Source organism: Chenopodium album, chromosome 4 (assembly GCF_948465745.1).
Source record: "Chenopodium album chromosome 4, dcCheAlbu1.1, whole genome shotgun sequence".
NCBI lineage: Eukaryota > Viridiplantae > Streptophyta > Magnoliopsida > Caryophyllales > Amaranthaceae > Chenopodium > Chenopodium album.
In genome coordinates this window covers 38,334,391-38,360,828 of record NC_137837.1, presented here as the reverse complement: position 1 = coordinate 38,360,828, position 26,438 = coordinate 38,334,391, and positions in this window count along the sequence as shown.

Genomic DNA, 26,438 nt, shown 5'->3' with positions numbered 1-26,438 from the left:
CGACTGAGTAATCTGAGGCTCTCGCTGAGACTGAGAATGCCGATGAATCCCAGGAGATCGTCTACCACGACCAAGCTCCTCCTCGTCCGAAGCTCTATGCCTCGAGCGCGAGCGGGACCTCCGTTTCTCCTGAAAGATACAAAATCAAAAGGCGTCAACAAATGCAAAATAAAAAAAATGGTAGAAGTAAAAAAATGAGGCTACCTCAAGAACATCGCTAGAACTGCTCCGACAACTCGCACCACGTCGAAGCTTGATGATGCAGTACTTCTGGGCGTCAACCAGCTTCATGAATTCCATCATCTCCGGGCGGTTAGGCTGAGGATAAAACAAAGAAAAAATCAGTAACAAGCGGTGATAAATGGATGAACAATGCATCCAAAAAAACTTACCGGCTCAAAGACCTCGGGCAGAGACTCCTGCGCCTGTCTGTAACCCTCTAGCGCATCGGCAATATGGTCATCGGTAATACCAATCGTCCCCGAGTAGTAGACAGACTGAGGCGGAATCTCGGTCCTCCCCATAGGGCGAACAGTCATCTGAAAATATGATCGAATAATCAAGTTATTTGACTATTTAAACAGAGACTAGTAACAAAAATCCGCAAAAGAAATCATACCTTAGGAAGACGGGGTGGAGAAGCCAGAGAGGGAAGCAAGTCCTGCACATAATCACCCTCCATGTGCACAAGCTCCTGCCAAGGAAAAGTGTAGCGCTCTCCCCTGTTTATCAACTCCCTAATCAAGCGCGAGTCCAGCATCGACTCTAGTGGAGATGAGGATACCACAAAGCGATCGCCGCTATGCTGACGAACGACACGCTCCCCCAAATACCAGACAAAGCATCCGGTACCAACCAAAATGGTGCAGTGCGTTGAAAGACGCAAGGCCTCAGGAAGATCAGTCATCCCGGCCCAAGGACGATACTGGACATCAATGGCAACCTGAAAATCACAAAAAGTAGGCGTGAAACACCGGAAACAACGTCAAAGGGAAAATAAGAGGCGATAAAACTAATTCTTACGCCAACAGAAGAGGTGCCTCGGCGTAGCAGCCCATGCAGCGCAGGGACAGACTCCACCTGTGACTCTCCTCGATCACGCCAACTGGCCCCGACAGGGAAATCATGAACCGTTCCACGACGCCGTGGAGGAGCCAAGCCTGGGAAGTACTCATAGAACCATAGCTGCAATGAAGAGTAATCTTTGAGCACATGAGTCGAACAAATTAAAATGAAACAAGAAGAGGAAAAGATCATCACCTCTACAACTCTCCACAGACCGTAGACAGTGATAGGAGACTCGTCGTTCAGCTGCCGACAGCCATGACGTAACGATAAGATAAGGTCGGCGTATCCGAGGCTGGCCCAGCTATAGGATCCTATCTCACTGATCCTGACCAAAGAAGGGAGGTAGCAAAGGAGTGCGCTGTTGGGGTTTGGTGAGTCCGACTCACCGCAGAAACAAACCCAAAAACAAGACCGCACTCGCAATAAATAAAACCATAAACATATTTATATTAATCACAAGATTAAGATAAACTAATTACCTTTGACGCGTGCTTCGCTCCAAAATGAGCTCTTACTTGAAAGCTTCAAGTCCCGCTCAAACGGAGACCTCCAACGAAGTCCACCCGCACCAACAAAACCGACTAGGTCCAATGTCTTGGGGTTTGCAAGACCCGACCAATAAAACCCGAGTAATTATATTGAGTTCAAAGGTTTTCACTAATTGTGACAACATCAAAGCGAAGTAGTACTCAAACAAGAGAACTCACAATACTCATGGTCGAGGAAATAGGTTCCGATAGCCATAATGAGAAGTATACTTATGACAAATTTTTTATTTCTTAAAGTATTCTCATAGGTCGATCCAGTATGGTTCTAAACCAATACCTGTGCAAATGATTTATGAAATCATGTCCTTGTAGCACATGAAACGGTGCTATAAATCAAACTACACACTAATCTCAATCGGTCATTAATCGTCCATCGTTTAAATGACCTTGATTAGGGATAATTTTCGATTATAATATTCAATGTTCACTTAATAGGTGTTTCCTTACCAAGACTGGTCTTGATACCCTATTTTGAATTTTCTCAGAATCGAACGGACTCATTATTTAATCCTAAACCACAATTAAATAGCATAATGGAGTAATAAAATATTGCATGAAATTTTATATTACTCCAAAACTTGAATGGCTTTCCTTAGCGTCTTACATTAATTTTTCTCAAAATTAACTAAAATACTAAACAAGGAAATCAAAGCCAGTCTCCTACATGCTTGATTCCCATTGCCTCAACGTGCTTGTTGTGCTTCACTTGAGGCAAAGGTTTAGTAAGTGGATCGGCTACATTGTCATCCGTTCCAACTTTGCAAATTCTGATTTCACCCTCTGATTTCCATTCTCGAATCATGTGAAATCGCCGCTTGACATGTTTGACCTTCTGATGTTCCCTAGGCTCTCTGGCCTGAGCAATAGCTCCATTGTTGTCACAATAGAGGGCTATTGGACCCTTTATAGTGGGTACAACATCAAGTTCACCAACGAACTTACGAATCCAAACAGCCTCCTTAGCTGCTTCAGCAGCTGCTAAGTATTCGGGTTCAGTTGTAGAATCTGCAGTTGTACTCTGCTTTGCGCTCTTCCAACTAAACGCCCCTCCATTTAGACAGAACACATATCCAGATTGCGATTTGAAATCGTCTTTGTCAATCTGGAAGCTTGCTCGGTATAACCTTCCACAACTAAATCCTCTGCACCACCAGACACCAGGAATTTATCCTTGTTCCTTTTCAGGTACTTTGGAATATTTTTGGCCGCAGTCCAATGCGCCTCTCCTGTGTCTGATTGGTAACGGCTCGTAGCACTCAAGGCATACGATACATCTGGCCTAGTACATATCATGGCATACATGATCGATCCAATAAGCGAAGCATATGGAATCTGATTCATTCTTACCCGCTCATCAGGTGTCTGTGGACACTGCTTCTTGCTTAGGGTTATGCCATGTGACATTGGCAGGTGACCTCTCTTGGCCTCCTCCATGCCAACTCGAGCAAGTACCTTATCAATATAAGTACTCTGACTCAATCCAATCATCCTTTTCGATCTATCCCTATAGATCTTGATGCCTAGTATGTACTGAGCCTCTCCCAAGTCTTTCATTGAGAAGCACTTTCCAAGCCAGGCCTTTACAAACTCTAACAACGGAATGTTGTTTCCAATGAGCAATATGTCATCGACATATAAGACTAGGAAGGCGATGTCACTCCCACTAACCTTCTTGTAAACACAAGATTCATCTGGATTCTTGATAAAACCAAACTTACTGATGGCTTCATCGAATCGTAGATTCCAACTTCTGCTTGCTTGCTTTAGTCCATAAATGGACTTCTTAAGCTTACAAACTTTCCTAGCATTGTTTTGGTCGACAAAACCTTCAGGCTGTGTCATATACACAGTTTCTTCCAAATAACCATTAAGGAAGGCGGTTTTGACGTCCATCTGCAATATTTCATAATTGTAATATGCAGCAATCGCTAGGAGGATCCGAACGGATTTAAGCATTGCGACTGGTGAAAAGGTTTCATCGTAATCAATACCATGAACTTGTCTGTAACCTTTTGCCACCAATCTAGCTTTGTAAATGAATACATTTCCATCTTTGTCGGTTTTCAACTTGAAAAGCCACTTACATCCGATAGGTGTATAACCTTCGGGTAAGTCAACCAAGTCCCAGACTTAATTTTCAAACATGGAATCCATTTCAGATCTCATGGCCTCTTGCCATTTAGCAGAGTCGGTGCTTGCCATCGCTTGCTTGTAGGTTGTCGGTTCATCTCCATCCATAATCAGGATGTCCTGATTCTCGGTTAATACTAAACCAATATATCTATCAGGTTCAGATCTCGGCCTCTGAGACCTACGTAGGGTAATGGATTGAGCATTTGCGTTGTCAGTTCGACTTTGCACATTTTGATCATTTTGACCAGCGTCAACAGATGCTGTTTGAGCACTTTGACTGTCATTATGATTTTGTTGCTCATCCTCACGAACTTTGTCGAGTTCGATTTTCCTCCCACTTGTCATTTTGGAAAGGTGCTCCTTCTCCAAAAAGACACCATCGCGAGCAACAAACACTTTGTTCTTTGATTTGTTGTAGAAGTAATACCCTTTGGTTTCTTTTGGGTAGCCCACAAAGTAAACCTTGTCAGATTTGGGATGAAGTTTGTCATAAATCAATTTCTTGACATATGCTTCGCATCCCCATATCTTTAGAAAAGATAACCTAGGAGGTTTCTTCGTCCATAATTCATATGAAGTCTTTTCTACAGCTTTTGATGGAGCACGGTTCAGTGTTAGTGCCGCAGTTAGAAGTGCGTGTCCCCAGAAAGAGATAGGAAGATCACTAAGACCCATTGTTGATCGTACCATGTCTAACAAGGTTCGATTTCTCCTTTCGGATACTCTGTTCCATTGTGGAGTTCCTGGAGGTGTCAATTCTGAAAGTATACCCTTTTCTTTCAGATGGTCATCGAATTCTTGGCTCAAGTATTCACCACCTCAATCCGATCGAAGGGCTTTGATTTTCTTGCCAAGCTGATTTTCAACTTCACTCTGAAATTCTTTGAACTTTTCAAATGATTCAGATTTATGCGACATGAGGTAGACATAGCCATATCTACTATAGTCGTCTGTGAAAGTGATGAAATATCGATGTCCATTTCTTGTGGTTGAGCTCATTGGTCCACATACATCGGTATGTATAAGACCCAATAAGTCACTTGCCCTTTCTCCCAACTTGGAGAATGGATGTTTAATCATCTTGCCTAATAGACATCCCTCGCAATTCTCAAACGATTCTAAATCGAAAGATTCAAGAACACCTTCTTGTAGAAGTTTCTTAATGCGTTTGATGTTGATGTGGCCAAGACGACAATGCCACAAGTAAGTCTGATTTGACTCTATGGTCTTAGCTCTTTTGGTATCATTATTCACATTATAAACTTTTTTGTCTAAAGAAAGCACATAAAGGCCATTTTCAAAATGTGCAATACCATATAAAACATTATCGAGATAAAACGAACATTTTCTGTCCTTTACTCGAAATTCAAAACCTTTGGCTTCCAACGCCGAAATTGAAATAATGTTTTTGGTAATGTTAGGAACATAATAAACATTATCGAGTTCCAAAACTAGCCCGGTGGGCAAAGACAAACTGAGAGTTCCTACGGATACGACACCAATTCTGGCTCCATTGCCGACCCGGAGTTCAATCTCTCCCTTCTCTAGCTTTCTAGCGTTCCTTAGTCCCTAAGAATTGGAACAAAGGTGTGAGCCACATCCGGTATCTAATACCCATGATGTTAAGCTAGTGAAGTTAAAGTCTATAACGAATATACCTAATTCAGAAGCAACGGTTCCGTTCTTCTTATCTTCCTTGAACTTGAGGCAATCTCTCTTCCAATGTCCCTTCTTCTTCCAGTAGAAATATTCAGAATCAGATTTAGAAGACGCTACCTTCTTATCCTTGGTAGCTTTAGACTTAGGCGGAAAAGTTTTCTTCTTACCTTTCCCCTTAAAGCCTTTCTTCTTCTTGCCCGAAAATTTGAACGGCTTGCCCTTTTAATCATGAGCATATCATGCTTTCCCTCATCCTTGAGCGTTTGCTCAGCTTGCTTCAACATACCATGAAGCTCGATGAGGGTTTTCTTCATGCTGTGCATATTATAGTTCATCTTGAACTGATCATAGCCTTTGTGCAGCGAGTGGAGAATGATGTCAATTGCCATCTCGGTTGAATACCCCGCATCAAGCCTTCCCATGTTTTCAAACAATCCAATCATTTTGAGTACATGTGGGCTGACTGGCTCTCCTTTCTTGAGCTTGCTCTCAAGGATCTGCCTGTGGGTTTCAAACCTTTCAGTTCGGGCATGCTCCTCGAACATATTCTGCAATTCAGAAATGATCTCAAAAGCCGTCTCTTTTTCAAAGAAAGTCTTTTGAAGCTCAGGAGACATTGTGGCCAACATGATGCATTTGACATCTCGATTGGCACTTTGCCATCGATTTAGGGCAGCATGAGTCACCTCCTCATTGGGAGCCTCGGGCATTTCCTCATCAAGGACATATTCCTTTTGCTCTTGCATGAGAACAATTCGCAAGTTCCTTTGCCAATCAAGAAAATTTGGCCCACTAAGCTTCTCCTTGTCGAGAATTGAGCGTAACGAGAATTGGTTGTTTGAGTTATTTGAAGACATGATTCTACAATTGAAAGAATTTTGAAATGAAAAACCATTCATTATACTTAAATAAGATTGAATTCATGCATTTTAATCAAACTTATTTAAAACGTCTTATTCAAACATTAAAGATTGTCCCCATTTTAGGTGAGAATAAGTCGATTCCATGATCCAAAGAAACAAAGAGTGGTTAAGCATGCTTTGGCTTGTCTTAACACTCAATCCCCTAAGGTAAGAAACGCTTTGCTAATGGCTCCAAGCCACTCTTGGTTGAATAAATCATCGCATCCAATGCTCTCTAAACAATTTATTCACTTTGCCATGACATGTTAGGACTCCATCACTCATATCGTTGAGTATAACCAAAACCACCTTGCATACCCGGTATGCCTTACGTTCCTTGGAGAAGTACTGATGCCTCGCTTTGGCGTATCCCACCACTACCCTCGTTCGGTTGGTAAGTGTGTTTTGGAATGACAAGTTTTACTCAATATTTTAGGGACCTAGGGTTTCTATGTTGGTTGATTTAAGTGAACTTAATTAATCATCTCAACATTCGAAATCCTAAACATGCATCTAACATATAATTCATATATATATAAACATAAATATATATCGAAAACATAAATAGAGATGCATTTGGCAACTAGCATGACCTCTTGAGATCTTCAAGTCTTCAAAAGGTCTTCATTTGCAACTTCATGGCTTTGTCTTCTAAGAACCCCGTCTTCAAGACTTGACCAAAATATTACAATTGCTAGTATCTACGATTAGGACTAATCTAAATATTAAGGTACAAAAATACTCAACGATTCGCAGACCGTATTTAGATTTACAAAAATACATCACGGAACACAATCCATATTTTCTATCCTAATCGGGCCCCACTAGTTGCCATTTCATAAAACCTATGAGAGAATTTACATTCCATTCATCCATTCACTATCTGTGAATGGCCCATGCATTTTACAACGATAAACAAGTAACAATGCATAAAACGCGCGAGAACTAGTAACTAATCTAGGTGGTTAATCCAATTAACACGCCTAATTAAACTAGTCAAAGTTGTTTTAACCGGTTATGGAAATAACTAAGAGACGCTCCCACTAAATTCCGCATCCAACTTAACTAATCCAATTAATTAAGTCGGTGAACCCAAATATTTGCCAAAATTAATTTTGCAAATGTCGCTCAAAATCCGAGGCCTAGCCTCCAAAAATTTTAATTAAATAAACAAAATAATTAAAATAATTAAAACGACAATTTAAGCAAAATACGTATTCCAAAATGTCTAAGTGCCTAGCACTAACTTGGAGTCCAAAAATTACCCTTACTTACATATTAAGCAACGCTAAAATTAACTTTAAATAGCATCGCCTTAATAACTCGGGGTTATTGTGCCAATTATGGGATTGTACGTACCGTACAACAAGCACGTAGTATGCCCATGCGCACCCCCGCAACACCAAGCATGCATGTGGGCTGCTTGTGCTCGCATGCGCCATGCCCAGCCTAGCTAAGCCAAGCGTAGCAGCACGCACATCGCGCACAGCCTTATGCTGCTGCTGCGCCATGCTGCTGCTTGCAGCTGGCTGGCGCGCTATGCTGTTGGCAGCGAGCAGCAGCCCACGCCCTTCCTCGCACACACAGACGCACAACACCACGCACCTAAGAACGAAGCGCCCAGCAGCCTCGACAGCCACATATGGGTTGCGTGAGCAGCCCAGCTGGCCGAGAGCTAGCTCGGGGCTCTTAGGCCTCATGTTGCGTGCTAATGTTTCGAAAATTATCGATTTTTGTGTGTGAGATTATAAATAAATTCTAAATTAATTTTAGAATCAATTTTGAGGAAAAATGAAAAATAACAAGTCCAACTTAAATAATTCATCCAAATGCAATTAACCAAATTTATTTCCAAGAACCATTCTTTAATAAAATTGGTTTAACTTGGTGTAATAAAATAAATTAGGGCAATTCTCACTATTAATTTAATCACTTTAAATTAATCTTGAGATTTTGACAAAATAAAAGGGAGTTGGAAAAATGAACATAAGTTCAATAAAGACTCCAACTTTAATACTTGTGACTCCATGAAAAAATTATATCTTCCAATATGAAGATAAACCAATTTCAATCACAAGTTTTAAACTTTATGATTCCAATCAACTAAAAAATGATTAAATCAACAAAGTTTAACCAAAATTCATGGAATTTAGTAACTCAAAGTTTCAATCACTTATCATAAATAAGATTGAATCTTTAGTACTTGGAAGCAACAAAGAACAACAATTTCACAATTAATGCAATTAATTTGCAATTATGTGAAAAAATAAAACCAAACTTTCAAGCACCAATTATTACCAAATAATCATGCTTAAAGTGGTCTAAAATTGCATATAAATAAAGGAAAGAACCAAATCCATAACCACCATAAATATGCAATCAATTTTCAAGGTCAGAAAGACTTAAAATTTTTCGTCAAAACGAAAAATCCCTCGAAAAAATGCATTTCTGGTCGTTTTTTTGCTAAAAACAGAGCCCTATAAGGGTAAAACCATTTCCAGAACGCCTTTTCCACCCAAAATTCACTATTTTTGGGTCGAAATCTGGGTTCGGGAGCTGAAGACAGCTCTAATACGAGGTAAAAATTGGAAAAACGAGTTACTAATCTAATTAGCAACTTAAAACCAGAAAAATTAAGCCATAAAAACACCTTGAAAATATTATGATTTTAAAAATAAACGAGCGAGGCTCCGATACCGCTGTTGGGGTTTGGTGAGTCCGACTCACCGCGGAAACAAACCCAAAAATAAGACCGCACTCGCAATAAATAAAACCATAAACATAATTATATTAATCACAAGATTAAGATAAGCTAATTACCTTTGATGCGTGCTTCGCTCCAAAATGAGCTCTTACTTGAAAGCTTCAAGTCCCGCTCACACGGAGACCTCCAACGAAGTCCACCCGCACCAACAAAACCGACTAGGTCCAATGTCTTGGGGTTAGCAAGACCCGACCAATAAAACCCGAGTAATTATATTGAGTTCAAAGGTTTTCACTAAATGTGATGCCTTTTCCAACTCTTACTCAATCATCATTCCCAATGCCCATACTTGGGTATTTATAGGAAATGATGGGAGTATCATTTACTCTCCCATCAATGTGGGATAGTATGATTTTTCCATTTTATTTTAAAGCTAAAATAAAATTAATAATCAAGCTAGTAATAAATCAACAAGAAGCAAGCTCATGTGAGTGGTTAGGTGAGGACCACTTGGAGAAGGGGGGGACCAAACTTGCTCCCCACTCTCTCCCATAACCGGCCACCTCAAACCACACACACTTAAGGACCACAAGCCACATGGCACCCACCCTTGGGCACCAAGGCAGCCAAGGTGGGCTGCCATGTACTGCTGTCCGTGGCAGCCACGCCCAACAAGCCCAGCAGGCCCAGCACTCGCATGCGGGCTGCCAGGCGCTGCTGGCCAGCAAGCCCAGCATGCTTGTGCGGGCTGCTGCTGGCCTTGTGCCTTGGCCAACGCTGCTAGGCAGCAAGCAATGGCCTAGCCATGCTGCTGCTAGCTGTGGCGAGCTCGCGCGCCTAGCGTGCTAGCTGCTGCATCGTGTTGCGGCATGGCTTGCTAGCCATTGCGCGCACAAGGCTGTGCCTAGCATGCTAGCACGCACTAGGCAGCACCTAGCCTTGCGATGCTAGCATGGGTGCGCTAGCACACACCAGCCAGCCTAGGCTCGGCTTGGTGCGCATGCTAGCCACCATGCTAGGCCATACGCCCTTAGCACTGGGTTTTCTTGGGCATTCCGATGCTAGGGGTATTTTGGTCTTTTGTTGATTTATTACTATTTCTCGTCTCGTCTTTCACTATTTTTCGACTCGACTTCCGACGCTCGGTTTTGACGCTCTAAGCTCGAATTTCCGACGTCTAAATAAATATTACTCGGTCGACTCATTAATTCCTTCCGAATTAATTCGTCGGTTCGGTTTGTTGAATGCTTGGGTGTGACCCGAAGGGTTCAGTCAAGATTAAGCAGTAATATTAATTATTCATTAATATTACTGATCGGAAGCGGCCTCCACCCAGGCATTCCGATCATTTGACCTCACTGAATATATTAGCTTTCTAATAATTCTGAACCCACTAACGGAATAGTACACTTGTTCGAAGGACACCATTCCTTTCATGCACGTGAACTCCTATCAGGAGAAAGAGTCATAGAGATCGGAATCAGAATGAAGATCCGCACTCGCTGCTCAGCCGATGTCTCCTCCTTGTCGAAGCCACAAGCTAGAACTAAAGCCAGCTCCGATCGCCCGCTCCCAGGACCAACTCGAGACACTGGCTTGGTCCGGATATGCTGAACGATGGACCTAACAAATCGGCTGCCTCAGCCGCTCTCCAAGACAGATCAGACATCTGAGCTACGGCCCGGTCAGTGAAGCGCAGCCCGCTAATCATGCTGAAATCCAGAGGGGTCACTGTCATCTCCCCCCAAGCAAAGTGAAAAGTGTTGGTAGTATCCCAAAAATACTCCAACAATGCTCGAACGACCGTCGCACCGCAACCCCGGGGGCTGCGAAATCCTACGACCGCCGTATAGAAATCTACTAAACCAGCCGATTCCCATAGGGCATTCGTAGCAGGATCCCTCGTAATGATCTGGTGAAGTCGAGGAATCAAATCTCCGGCTCCAGAACTGTGGTGGCAAAGCATGCCGTCGAATATGCCGGAGAGTGGGCGATGAGAAACGTGGTTTTAACGGCAGAAAACCAACTGTATTGGAGTCCACAGAGGTGGAACCCACCTACCTCTACTCGTAGAAGCCCGAGACTCAGACTCTAAGACATTGTCGTCCATGCCCTCGGGAATAGTGGGAGTGTCCTCCAAAAAAGCCTGACGTCGGTTGTGGGTGGAAAGATCGCGATCCCGTCGCCTACTATTATAAAAATAAAGATCTAAATGCTTAGCATCATTTCCTAATTTATTTAGTTTTTTATCGCATTATACGCTAAATTTTTACCTCAAGGCTAAAAATTGGCAAAATTATGGAAGTATTTATAGTATTTAGTTTCTCCATGACAAAATAATACTACAGTTCTCCTAGCCGCATGATACTATGTTCTCCATGACAATATAGTACATACACGAAATATGTTTTAGAATTGCACAAAAATGATGAATCAACACATCATGACATATTTTACAAAGATCTACCACCAATATTTCACCCTTTCAAGTGCAAAGAAGTAACATGAACAACAAGAACATCATTTCACAAAAAGTAGTAACCAAAATTGGTGAGTTGCTCAATTCTCCATCAAATCATGCAATTTTTGTCTCAAATTTCTCATAAACACACATACATACATATACAAGTAAATTCATAGCAAGAATTTCAACATAAAACCTCAAAATCAAAAATCCCCAAATTGATTTCTAAAGTTTTTTTCATGAAATTACTCATTTGAGGCAAATTCAAGACAAAATTAAGAGGAAATTACATAGATCCTTGTAGAGGTTCGAATATGAGGAGTATAGAAAAATTTTGGAGTGAATTTGGTGAAAAATCGAGCAACAAATGCTCGAAAAAACTCCGGCAACCCAGCTCACTCACCGCGACATGGGAAGGAGCGCCGCGACATGGTTGTTGTCTTACGTGTCACGGAGCCTCTCAGACGAAGATGGAGCTCCGGCGACACCAACGGCGACTTCAGGCGACAACAACAACAGTACAACGGTAAGCAGCAACGAGCAACAGTAAGTTTCAGCGAAAACAAAAAAATAAAAAAAAAAAATGAAGAAAAGAAAGAGATTTTCGCCGTGATACGGTAGGAAATCACCGTCCGATGGGAATGTAGTTCCGAGCGACGGTGAAGCTCAGCGTGGATCGGTGGTTTGAGCTGAAGAAAAAAGGAAAATGGAGAAAGCGGAATGCAGAAATGGCGAAAATGGCAGAAGAAGCTTTAATTTCAAGCAATGAAAAGCATCCCGTATCCCGTGCAACGGATCCCATTCCCATGTAACGGTCACATATTTTGTTGTGCACATGCTTTGACTGGTTAAAGATGTCAATTGACTGGTTTTCAGCCAACAGGATTCCCGCGTCATGGGAGTTTGCTCCGCGACACGGGAATTGATCCCGTCTGACGGCAAAGCTTTACCGTGTCACGGGATGCTTCCACGTGGCACGGGGTTCAGAATATTCTTTTGCACTTTTTTCTAAGCTAGCTGCGAATATTTCTGGTATTTTTTATCAAAGCTGCACGATTTTCCGCGCAAATTGGATAGTTATTTTTTTCGCTAAAAATACGCGAAAATTTTAACTGATACTTAAAGGGGACTAAAAATACCATTTTACCCCTAGCAAGCATCAAAGTCTATTTTTCGACACCTAATATAGTCGGATAATTGATTAGAAGGTTTGAATCATCTGCGGCCCACGTTCGGGGATAATCGAACCATCTTACACTTGCAAATCTCAGCAATTACAGTAGTCGTCGGCTTTCCTCAAGCATGGAAAGCGTTATCGGTAGATTTTTCTTCAAGTATAGAAAACCGCCAAGTCGGCTTCCCTCAAGCATGGAAAGCGTTATCGGTTGATTTTTCTTCAAGTATAAAAAACCGCCAAGTCGGCTTTCTTCAAGCATGGAAAGCGTTATCGGTGGATTTTTCTTCAAGTATAGAAAACCGCCAAGTCGGCTTTCCTCAAGCATGGAAAGCGTTATCGGTGGATTTTTCTTCAAGTATAGAAAACCGCCAAATTCCTTTGTCGGCTTTCCTCAAGCATGGAAGGCATTATCGGTGGATTTCTTCAAGCATAGAATGACACCAAATTCATACGTCGACTTTCTTCAGGCATGGAAAGTATTATCCGGTAGGTTTCTTCAGGCTTAGAAAACTACCTAACTCTTCAGTCGGCTTTCCTCAAGCATGGAAAGCGTTTCAACAAATGTCACTCGGTGGATTCCTTCAAGCATAGGAAGCTGCCAAATTTGTTTGTCACCGATACACTGGTGCCAGATACGTATTCTATCCCTTTACTCTTTTATCTGTGGAATTATCATTTTTCTGCAGGTATCGGCGTATATAGAGTGATTTAGGATCGCAGAACGTCTTAAATCATTCTCCGTTCCTATCGGCTACTTTGTCTATCGTTTTCGAAACTGAAGTTTCTACAAACTCAGTCAAAGTGGGGGCTTCTGTAGACACCTAAAAATGTCTCCCCAAAACAAAACCCGATGATGAACAACCTTTCACCGCCACTATTGGTCGGGTTTAGTATTTAATCCCGAGAGTTCTTAAAAAATCGTATATGATTAAATTTATATTTTGAACAGTCCATGGATTAGTCTTGATGTTTGGTAAAAGCATAGTTTTAATTTCAGCCCCAACTTGTTATTTAATTTTAGCCCAAACCTTTTTTATTTTATTGTTTATTTTTGGCCCAAACCTTTTATTTATTTGTATTTAATTATTTTCTATTTTAGCCCAAATAATAATAAGTCAGAAAAGGCTCGAAATTATCAATCGGCACTTAAAATGCCGAATGAAATTAGGGTTAAAAAATGTATTTAGACGGAAAAGTGGGCTGGAAATTCCTGCGCCACGGCAGGTACCCACCGTGTAACAGGAATCAGTCCCGTCTGACGGTGGGATTTCCCATGACACGGGAAATCTGCCGTGACACGGGAAATTCCGTGTCTTTTCCGCGTAAACCCTTAACGCGTTTTCTTCCTCGTTTTCTGAAAATTTCCCGCGTCACACCAAAAATGTACCGTGTCACGAGGATGTTTCCCGTCTGACGGTGGGATTTCCCGTGTCACGGTACAGTTTGCCGTGTCGCGGGATACGTTTTTAGGGTTTTTATCATTTTAGGGTTCCGAGTGCTCCCTCAGCACATTTTCCCTATAAATACCCCCTCATTTCTGATGTACGGAGCATCAATTAATTCTCTAGTTTTATTTTTCTCTCTTCTATGCTTTAGCCTAACCACTAGCCTACCTTCTCATTTCAAAATTCCTTCTTCAAGTGCTCAAAGGAGTCCATACTTTACTCGTGGTTCCGTCCTTAAGCCAAGGCGTGAAAGGTAGAACTGTTTGAGGGTTGGGCCTCAAATCATTTCTACTTTGTTTAATTTAATTTTATTGTTGTTTTATTATTATTTCCTTGAAGTTACTAACTCGTTTATTATTTTGTAGTTGCAAACAAACAGAATCAAAGTAAGAATTATGTTCCTTTTATTTCTATTATTTTTCTAACGATTTTATATTGTTGGAATTATTGTTAAATTGCTTCCAATATTAATGTTTATTCTGTTATATTTATTGATTACCATATTGCATGTTTAAAGGGAATATGTAATTGAAAATCACGCCTAATAAGATAATTTGGACAACCGGTTTAGGATCCTTTTTAATCTTGTTATTAATTGAAGTGACCACCAATATTTTAGAATAATGTGTGCATTAATATTCAACCAATTTAGCTTAATAATAGTTTGGAGCAAATTGAATATTTTGTTTGTATGCCTTTGAGATCACAGGAATGCTTTTCAATATAAGAATCGAGTTGAGGCCAATACGGGCGAATGTGACTCCATGACTCACTTCGTACCATCATCCCCGATCCTCCTTTCGTGGTTCCGAACCATATGGAGTTAGTAATCTCATGGATTATGAATGGGGTGTAACCTTCACTGGTCAATCGTTGTTGCCTTTTATGATCCGTGAACGGTTTACAAGTTCCTTAAAAACTTGTTGGCGGCTCCCTACTTTATTTGTCCCTAATCGTATTGTGTCAATTCCCACTTCCTATGAGTGCCAAGAATATTCACAACATGTTTTAACGTAGGCGCACTTCGAACGACGCCTACAATCCCCAACTTAAATGACGAAAAAAACCGACTCATGCATGAACCTAAGACATGGTCATGGTGACATATACTCAAAGTGTGTGCTAAGACTAGTGAGTGTAGGTGACATGTTAAGACTCGTGTTATGACCATGGGACTTAGTGCCTAGACTCAATTAATGACTTAACAAAGTGTTATTGACAACGAAATTTAACCGAATTAATTAGTAAACTTGTTAATTAGACACTAGGTGATGACTCAATCAATAATTCGAACTGTCGTCAAAGCGACAGGACTGGCGTCGCACTGTGTAGTGTGTAGTGCCAGATGACAGAGCTGTCGCCAGGCGCCACACTCCACAGAGTGGCGCTACAGGCCAGACTTTGGCGCCATTACTGGAGCTTCAATCTGAGACTGTTTTCGGTGTTATTAATCAATGGGGATATGCCTAAAGTCGTACTAGGTCAATTCTGATTAAAATATTAGACTTTATTTACTCATATTAAGTAATTAATTAATTAATTAATTAGGCAAAGTTCTTTAAGTCATTAATTTATTTAATCTCAACACAAGTCAAACAAACGGTTAAGAAATCATAGTATATGCACAACAAATAATGCACAATTAGTCAAGTAGGCACAATATGATGCAATGAGTTTGCAACCTAACCATGGCTCTAGTTCTCTAAAGTTCGGGATATGGTTTAGTCAATAAAGGGTCCATGGTTAATTGTCCAGATGCACCGCGCGGAAGCCTAACCGTGAAGGGTAGGCGCGAGTGGATTGGACACCGCGAGTTTTAGAAAAACTTGCTTTCATGGTTTGGTGAATTCAACATTCTCGGATGTACATTTTGTTGCTTAGAGCGTTCAATCAGGTAGATGGAGCATTAATTCCCAGAGGGTTATGTCCATATGTAGAACACATATGGGTTTCAGAAAATTGTGAAAAACTCAATCAGGAAGTAGGATCGAGCAAACAATGCGAAAAACTGGTCGAAATTAGAACGCATATTTCTGGCTCGGTATTGGAAGAATTTGGGGCCAGCAATCAGAGATTGCGCCAGGTTTTAGCTGTAGCGCCTGGCGACAGAGCTGTCGTCTGGCGCTACAGTTAAATGTCTGGCGCCATCTTCTGTTCGCTGACGCTAATACCTACATGCCTCAGCAGCTTTCTGTGCTCGATAAAATTTTCTAGTTTCGCGTAGTGTTATTTCGGTCCTAGTTGTGAAAGATATTTCTCAAATTTCCTACGTGTAAAATCTTATGTTTTTTACTCATTACGGATGGTCTTTCCAATCAGATCTTTTTTATGCATATGATAATAATGTTAATCAAAATTACGCACATGAAATACTTAGAACGTTTCGAGTCTCATCCACTCATTCTAAATCATTGCTGAAACAAATTCATGAATTAAAATTGAAATCCTCCCCAGTGGAGTCGCCAAAAAACTGTAGGGAATATTTCAAGCGTTAATCCCCTAGATTGAACCCTACTGTGATCATACACTAAAGTACGGTGGCGTCCAAAGGGAAAGAAGATAGAGCAAAAGAGTCGCCAATAAGTTTTTTAGGAACTTGTAAACCGTTAACGTGGTGAAGGTTACACCCCTTAACGATCCAAGAGATCGTCAACTCCAATAAGGTCTTGAACCAAATAGGGTTCGGGGATGAGGGTACAAATCCAACCTAAAAGAGATTGAACCTGCCCTAATAATAGGCCTCTACTTTTTTCTGATCGTATTCATGTCCGCTTTCTGACTAACATACAACCAATAGGTTTACCCTAAACCTGTTTATCTATGTTGGTTGAATATTAATGCACAAACAAGTCTATTATTGGCGATCACTTGAATTATAATCATATTAACCCTAAACAAGGTTATTAATTATCTTATTAAGCGTGACTACAAGTACTAATTTCCCTTTAAACATGCACAAAAGGTGATCAAGCAATAAAAATAAATATCAAGCAACATAATATAAAATCAATAAAATAATAATCATCATCATAAATCATAACAATTATAAAAACATTCATGAATCATGTTAAATCATAATAATAGAAAGATCCTAGGCATGATACTAACAAGATTAATAACAAACCCTAGCATGTCACTAAGCAATAAAAATCATAGCTTTAACCCTTACATGATACTAACAATTGTTTAGGGTAATTTTACCCTGCCACGTGGCCCAATCAGAGGATGACACGTGTCAGCCTCAGAATGGTCCAGAGTGGACCAATCCCTGCTTGACACGTGTCACTCCAGAAATAAAGGGAAAAATGGCGGCCTTCAGGCCCAAATCCCGAGAACGCTGCAAAACGCACATCCCACCAATGATTAGGGTTCCGTGATCTAATCAGGGGCACAATTTCCAAAGACCCTATAAATAGGGAGATGTCCCTCATTTTGAGGGCAGGTTTTTACCATTGATTACACTTGCATTCTCTTACATCAGAGAAACACCTGAGCTTGGAATCCGAGCAGATACCCACCTTAATTTCCGTCCTCTTTAGTCCTCTTCAGGATACTAACTTGACCGTCGGAGGCGGAGCTCCAACCACCCGGAGTCTCCGTTATTTTTGCAGGTACAGATCGGCCGGATCAGACTTCGTGACGTAACTCTTCCGAGGGACAAAAACGCCCAAAACATTTGGCGCCGTCTGTGGGGAGAGTACCTCGAAGATGGTTCAAGAGTCTGTACCATCCCCTAACCGTCTAGGCGATGACCCAGAAGTTTTTACAGATCAGGAGGATGAGGATCCTCAAGTCGAAACCTTTACAGCCGAAGACGGCTCTCTCAGAATCTAGCGCATCCGGCCCAGAGAGACTCTGGAGCGGGGTGCCTCCCAGGCGGGTCCGAGCAGACCCACTGGGCAGCCGAAAGGGGAAACCCGAACGGCCGCTGGATCAGCCCCTTTCACCCGAGACGATCTCATGAGATTCATGACAAGTTTCAAGGGTGAAATTAAAGAGCTGATCACAAAAAGCAGGGCTGGCCCAAGTAAAGGTCAGTCGGCAAAGAAGACTCCTCCAAAGAAGGGGAAGTCAGTCAGAAACTGGCAGCCCACTCCTCATCCAAAGGAGAAGGCAGCTGGGACCATTGATTGGTCAAAAATTCTCCTTCCTGGGAGAAACACCAATAACACTCACCGGACTCAGCAGCCGGTGAGAAGTAAAAAATCAACTCTTGATGCCCGAGAGATCATAAACCGGAAGAGAAACCAATCGCTGTCTGAGTCGGCTTTAACGTCGAACTTTCCAGACAGCTTCAACAATATTTCTGCAAGGAGTGCACCCTCCTTGCATGAGAGCTAGACAGGCGGTAATACCGCTCATTCTGGCCCTCACATGATTGGAGCAGTACCGTATGTGCCTACTCAGGCTTACGGACAGTATCCTCCTCACTTCATGCAGCCGGCCTTGTTTGGACGTCAGGCGGCATATCCAAATGTCCAGCCATTGGACTGGCAGCTTCGTCTGCTGCGCCAGGGTGAACAACCCTCTACGTTCACCCGGGAGTTAACCGAGGCGGCCCAGCCGGCCAAGGTTAAGAATGTGTTGGTTGGTACCTATGATGGTACCACCAACCCGGAAGACCACCTTATGGCTTACACCAACCTCATGTATCTGCAGGGGTTGGATGATGTCACTTGGTGTCGGTGCTTCCCGGCTACATTGAAGGGCATTGCCCAACAATGGTTTGGCAACTTGCCGGCCGGGTCTATCAATAGATTCAGGAAGCTCGCCTTCCTGTTTGCTTCCAACTTCTCAATGAACATCCCTGCTAAGAAAACAAGCCTTGATTTGAGCAGTGTTAAGCAGGGAGAGAGAGAAGGGCTGCGCTCATATTCAGGCAGTTCAATCTGATAAGAATTCAGATTCAAGGACTGTCTGACGAGGTAGCTTTTACAGACTTTTTCAAAGGTCTGAGAGACGGGTCGACCTTTAAGTTCGACCTAGTCAGAAAAGGGGCTTTCACCTTACAGGCGGCCCTGAGGGAGGCGGAAAGCTACATCTAAGCTACCGACCACTGCTCGCCTGGTAACCAGTCGGACTCCAAGAAGTCCGACAAACAGAAAGAACCCTGGTCTGCTCAGCCGGCCAAAGACAAAGAAGAGAGCAAGAAAAGAAAAGAAATATGGGCGGTTACTGACTCTGACTAGCCGTCCTAGAAGAAAAAGAAAGAGTTTAAACCGTACGTCCCCAAGTACGAGTTTAATAAAGATTGCAACTCCATCTTCATGGAGGTAAAGGACCGGCTGTCCATTGAGAAGCCGAATCCTATGAAGAGTTATGTCCAGTCGATGAACAAAAATAAATTCTGTCAGTTCCATAAGGAGGTCGGCCATGACACCAACGACTGCTTTTGTCTTCAGCGGGCGTTGGACCGTCTGGCTGACAAAGGGCTGTTAAAGTCCTACATTTCTAAGTCCCCAGCCGTGGCAAAAAAGAAAAACAAGGGTCAGTCCTGCAAGACTACCCCCCAGCCTGCTAGTAGCTCGGATACCGATAAGGAGCCGGTCTACACAATAGCAGGCGGGTTCTCTTGTGGTGGCCCTACCATCCGGGGCACCAAGAGCCATCTTCGAAAGATGGACAAGGATGATGACGAGCAGGCGTCTGCAAGTACCTCCTTCCCAAACGTCTTGATTACTGAGAAGGATAGGGGCAGCGTCCGCCGTTCGCATGATGACCCAGTTGTCATTGAATGTAAGGTTGCCAACCAACTGGTTGGAAGAATCCTTATTGACACCGGCAGCTCATCGGACATCATCAGCCTCCAGTGCTTGCAAAAGCTGAAATATAACGTTAGCAGCATACATCCGGTCACCCACCCCTTGGTTTGTTTCGGGGGTGGGATGGTCTACCCAGCCGGAAGAATTGACTTACCCATCCGGCTGGGAGAGAAGGGCCAAGGACGACATATTGTCGTCAGATTCTTGGTCATAGAGGAGTTGACCGCCTACAACATTATCCTTGGCCGGCCGACCCTCAACGTAGCCAAGGCAGTAATCATCCCATCTCTCATGCTCATCAAGTATGAGAGGGATGACGGCACTGTGGGTTCCCTGAATGGGGATCAGAAGACGGCCCGAGAGTGTTATCTCTCAGCCGTCAGAGACACTGTGGCCCCAGACGGCCAGGAACCAATAGACCTTGACAATGTCAAGGATGCCGACCCTGTGCCTATCCCACCAGCAGCCGGGAAGAAAAGAAAGGCACCTCTGCTGGTGGAGGTGAAGAAAGAGAAAAAATAGCAATCACTGACCGGTGAACGGTCAGATGAGCTCCGCCCTCAACCGGCTGGTGAAATTATTGATCTCGTTCTGGATGAAAGCCGTCCAGAACGTACTGTGAAGGTTGGGATGGTTGCTCATGCTACTTTGGGTGCAAGCTTGCACCTTCTGCTGAAGGAATTCAAAGAAATTTTTGCCTTTGAAGTGGAAGAGATGCCATGCGTCAGCCTGGATCTCGCTGTCCACAAAATCGCCGTGGACCCCAAAAAGAAGCCCATCCGGCAAAAGAAAAGAAACCACGACGAGAAAAGAAGTTAGGCGGCAGCTGCCGAAGTCAAAAAGCTGCTAGACGCCATGTTCATCCGGCCCTGTAATTTTCCCGACTGGGTGGCCAATGTGGTCCTTGTTAAGAAACCGAATGGGACCTGGCGCATGTGTGTTGATTACACAGACCTCAACAAGGCGTGTCCAAAGGACATTTACCCGCTTCCAAAGATCGACAGTCTGGTCGACTCTACAGCCGGTCACGCCTTGATGAGCTTTATGGATGCCTACTCCGGCTTCCATCAGATACCCCTATGGAAGATAGATCAAGAGAAGACGGCCTTCGTCACTGATCAGGGGTTATTCTGTTATACTGTGATGCCGTTTGGCTTGAAAAATGCGCCTGCCACTTTCCAACGGATGATTAATACGGTCTTCATTAATCAGATTGGGAGGAATGTGGAGGCGTACATTGATGACATGATAGTCAAATCCAAGCTACAGACGGATCACCTTGCTGATCTCCGAGAAACATTCACCACCCTCAAGCGGCATAGGGTTATGTTAAATCCTAAGAAATGCGTCTTTGGTGTTGAGTCTGGGAAGTTTCTCGGATTCCTGATTGATCAAAGGGGGATAGAGGCTAACCCTGAAAAGATACAGGCGGTGATAGACATGAAGTCACCCCGTTATGTCAAGGAAGTGCAGAGACTCACCGGCTGTCTGGCCGCCTTGGGGAGGTTCCTCAGCCGGTCAGGTGACAAGTGCCTCTACTTCTTCCAAGCAATCAGGAAGAAGACCAGATTTGAATGGGGGGATGATGCTGAGGCGGCATTCCAGAGGTTGAAAGAGCATTTACATTCTCTACCTAGGTTGGTCAGTCCTTTGCCTAAGGAGACGTTGTACATGTATTTAGCCGTCTCAGATCATGCCCTCAGTGCCGTTCTCCTTGCTGAGCGAGACGGCGTGCAGCTCCCGGTTTACTTCATTAGCCATGTTCTTAAAAATGCTGAATTCTGGTACCCCATGGTTGAAAAATTTGGCCTTGCTTTGTATATGGCATTCAAAAAGCTGAAGCCTTACTTTTTGGCACATCCGGTGGTGATTTACACCGACCAGCCACTCAAGCGGCTAATGTCTACCTTGGACTCATCCGGGAGAATGTTGAAATGGGCTATTGAAATGCAAAGTCTTGAAATCACTTACGAACCAAGAAAGGCAGTGAAAGGTCAGGCGTTTGCCGACTTCATTGTTGAAATGACCCGTCCGGTGGCTCCGGATAATCCTGATCAGGTTTGGAAAGTGTATGTGGACGGGAGTTCTACTAAGAACGGCTGTGGTGCAGGCGTAATTTACGAGTCTCCCGAAGGGGACAAATTTGAGTATGCACTATGCTTCAAATTTCAAGCCTCTAACAATGAGGCGGAATATGAAGCCCTGCTAGCCGGCATTCGCATGTGTATGGCGGCAGGGGCCATGAAAAATGACGCCTACTCTGATTCTCAATTGGTCGTTAGCCAGTATGAGGGAAGCTACGAGGCTACTCATCCGGCTATGATTAAATATCTTCAGGCAGTCAAAGAAGAGACCAAGGCACTTGAGGAATTCCGTCTTAATTAAGTGCCTAGGTCGGAAAATAACCAGGCGGATGCATTGTCAAAACTGGCGTCTTCCGCCTGCCATGATACGCCTCGGTCTGTCTTTTGGGAAGTTCTTGAAAAGAGAAGCATCTATGAAGATCCCATTGGAATTCTGGACCGAAGTTCTACCTGGATGGATGGCATCCGGGCTTACCTTTCAGACGGTACACTTCCTGATTTGCCACAGGAAGCAGCCGTCCTGAAAAAGCGAGCTGCAAGCTTCGAGTCGAAAAAAGGAGAACTCTTCAAGGCAGGGTTTCTGAAGCCTTTGTTGAAGTGTGTCACCCCAGAGAAGGGGAAAGAAGTCCTCGAAGACTTGCACTCGGGATTCTGCGCCTCTCATATAGGTGGTAGGTCCCTAGCCGTCAGAGCCAGACGACATTATTTTTGGCCCACTCTTGAGGCAGACGCCAAGGAATTGGTGAAGAAATGTGACAAGTGCCAAAAATTTGGCAAACTCATTCACCGTCCGACTACTGATCTGACGGCCATCCACAGCCTAATCCCGTTTGCAAAATGGGGCATGGACGTTCTAAGTCCTTACACGCCTGCTCCAGGCGGAAAGCGCTACATCTTGGTGGCTGTGGATTATTTCACCAAGTGGGTGGAGGCTGAGGCGGTTAAAAACATCAAGACCTCAGACGTAATTTCCTTCATCTGGAAGAACATTATCACCCGGTATGGGGTACCTATGTCTATGGTGTTTGATAATGGTCCTCAGTTTGAGACACCTCAGCTAAAAACTTGGTTGGGAGATCAGAGGATCTCAAGCTATTTTGCATCTGTTGGCCGGCCCAAAGCAAACGGCCAAGTGGTAGCCTTCAATAAACTCATCTCAGACGACATTAAGAAGAAAATAGAAAAAGCCGGTGGCTTATGGGCAGAAGAACTAATCCATGTCCTATGGGCCATCTGGACAACAGCAAAAGGGGCAACCGGTGCTGAAGCCGTTTTGCCCATCGAACATTACGAGCCGACTCTCAGAGTCATGCTATATGATGAAGAGGCAAACTGGGAAGCAATGCGCCTGGCATTGGATTCACTCCTAGAACGCAGGGGCAATGCCGCCTTGCGTCATGAGATTTACCGTCTAAGAATGACTAGAGCCTACAACAAAAAAGTACACAAGCGTCCTTTGAAAGTTGACGACTTAGTGTTACGAAAAATGGAGGCAACTGGTAGGGCCAATGAGCTGGGGAAGCTAACCCCAAATTGGGAAGGCCCCTACCGGATCTATGAAGAAGTAAGGGATGGCACCTACCGCCTGGAAACTCCAGACGGCAGGCGTCTGCCTAGAACTTGAAATGTAGATAATCTAAAAAAGTACTACTTCTGAATGTAAACTTTTTGTAAACAACGAGTCAATTAATGAAGATTCAAACTTTGTTTGCAAAATTGAGTTATTGTTTGATTACCCATCCGGGTAATACCCAGACGGATTTTTCATTTACCTAACTAAGTTCGATACTTAGTAAAGGTTACCTTTGTTTGACCGCCTGGGTAATACTCGGATATTCGGATCTCTTGTTTATTTAAGTTTGATACTTTGTTCATTTAACAAGACTAGAGGCTAAAACGGCCGGATGGTTGCTCATTTCATAAAATCGCCTGTCCCAACATGGACAAAGGCGTCCGGCGACACCCCTCCGGGTGCAATCGTCGCAGAGAACAGACTATTTGTCGGTTCTACGTACCCATGCAGACGGCAAAGATTGAACGACCTAATTGGTCAACTCATAGCCGTCTGACCAAAATGACCTGTGAAGAATGATCAAGTTGCCGAATACCGGATGCCATGGGGCATCAGTCGGTCACCGGTTGAAGGTCTCACTTAGGTTATCTATTCCAAAATTGCACTTCCCACCCCAATTGGGGCAAAAGAGTTGTTCAATGGCTATGAAATCTCTACCTAGACGGACAAACGCCATCTGGGTAGTGACTGGAACGCCTGTTAGTGTACGTCTGTGCACTTGGTTTGGGGCAATCACTACTGTGATTGATTGACTTACAAACATATCATGCTCTTTGCAGCATCAGACGTTTTCAAGTCAATCAACCAACTCCACTTGAAACCAATCACACAGTCGTCCAGGGGCAAGGACAGCCAGGCTATTGACTAGTTAGGCAAAAAATCGCCGCATGCTTTGGATAAGTTAGGCAAAAATGAAAAATTAAAATTTGCACAAAATAAAAATCAAATGCAAAATGAACAAAACCGACTCAGTCGGTGCATTTCATAAAAGTCCACCCAACCAAACGGTTGTAGTGGATCAAATGTTAACCGGACCCCGTCCGGGATAAAGAAATTGTTAATTAACTCGGCTCCTTAGCCGGTAAATACAAGGATACTCGGCACGCAGGCCAGAAAAAGCAAGTTTTGTCATACAGCCGCTGAATAAAAGAAAAAATAAAAAAGTAGAGATTGGCATACTGCCGCTGAATGGTCACTTCTGGCCTGCATACGGTGCCTCCTGGTCCTCCTCCTTCTCCTCATCATCTGAGGGTATCTCCTGTGCTTCACCAGGACCAGGAAGCTCAGGCGCGGACGACTTGTTGTTGGAGTTGACCCAAGCTTCGAAAGAGGCAGGCGCTGGCTCGCCTTGTTCTCTCAAGTACACCACGTATTCGGCATAGCTGTGCGCCAGTGCCCAGATGCTATAATCCGCGTCTGGGTACAAGGCAGCCCAGACAATCTTCATACGGGCGTCATTGTCAGCGTCACTCTCAGCAACAAGGCGGTTTTACTCCGCCTCCAGGGTTGCTGCAAAGTTTATCTGAGCCTGAGCAGCCTCCTTCTCCAGCCTTTGAACCTTGGTCTACAGTTTGGTGTTCTCTTCGGAAACACCTTTAAGTGTGCCAAGGTCCGTCTAGGCCTTCTTGAGCGCCTCATCAGCCTTCTTGGCGCTCTCATCCTCTTTCTTCTGGGCCTTCTCCGCCTCCTTCTTAGCCGTCTCAGCATCCGTCGCACGCTGATTGGCCGTCTTCAGATCTGACTCCAGCTGCTTGATTCTAGACGCCTGTGTCATAATTATTGCTTTAGTTTCAAGTTCATTTACGATAGTCGAGTGTAAAGCAATATTATCAGCGTCTATGGCGGACTTCTTGGCCCTTTTTACCTCTTCCCGTTTGCGGGAATAAGGACGTTTGAGCCCGTCCACCCGCAGCATGGCCTGCAAAAAGTCAGGCGGCATAAGTATTGCAGGTGGGATAAGACACTTGAAAAAATAAAATTGAATTAACAAGTTTCTTACCTCAGCCAGAAGGGATAGAATGCGTTCAAGATTGAACGTCTCTATCCGAGGGATATGATCCTTATCCCTCTTCCGGACGGCTTCCAGCATGGCCTTGGCATGCTTCTTGACGTTTGGCCAGCGGGGAGATTGATCTGCACCACAATCAATACGTGATGAGTGCGAAGCTAAGGCAGCACATATTTATTGCCAACCGTATGAGGATGACGTCTGTTGAGAGTGGGATTTCACCTGTAAAGGCCACCCTAGCTCAAGCGGGGATTTAAAAGGGTTCTTACCTTCAGAGCCGGCCAAGCGGGAACTGCTTGCAGGCGTGGTGAACCCCGCGGCTGCTGAGTAGGGGTTGACGAGATCAAGGCACAAGTTGCCGCCTATCTTCTCGTTGCGCCCCGCTATCCGCATCTGCTGATGCCCGGCTGAGGCGCCAGGAGTTGACGCAGAGGTGGCTTTTTTAATTTTGTTAAGAACGGCGGGGTTCTCCTCCCTAGCCCGTTTGAGTTGTTTCTCAAACGACTTTCCAACCTATCCTCCCTGCAAAAATAACCAAAGTTAAGATTAACATCCGGGAAAAATGATTTTAAAGGATCAACTTATGAAAGGGTCAGGCGTTTGTTACCTTGGCCTTGACCTCAACCGCAGCTTTCTCCGCAAGATCTTTGCAGATGGTTGCAGAAGACCGCTTGGGAGTTTTCTCCGACTGCAACATGTTTAATGCTTCTTCTGCAAAAAGAAAGAAAATGGTCAATATCATAAATCAATTTCGATAGAAAAATATTACAGACGGATATAAACTCAGGCGCATACGTTTTGTAAACATGTGCCCTAGCCCGCAGGCGGCTAGGAAACACTTCTCCCTGAACCAGGCGCTTTTCGGGATCCAGTTCTTGGGGACTTTTATTGTTTCCCCAGTTGACAGAGTT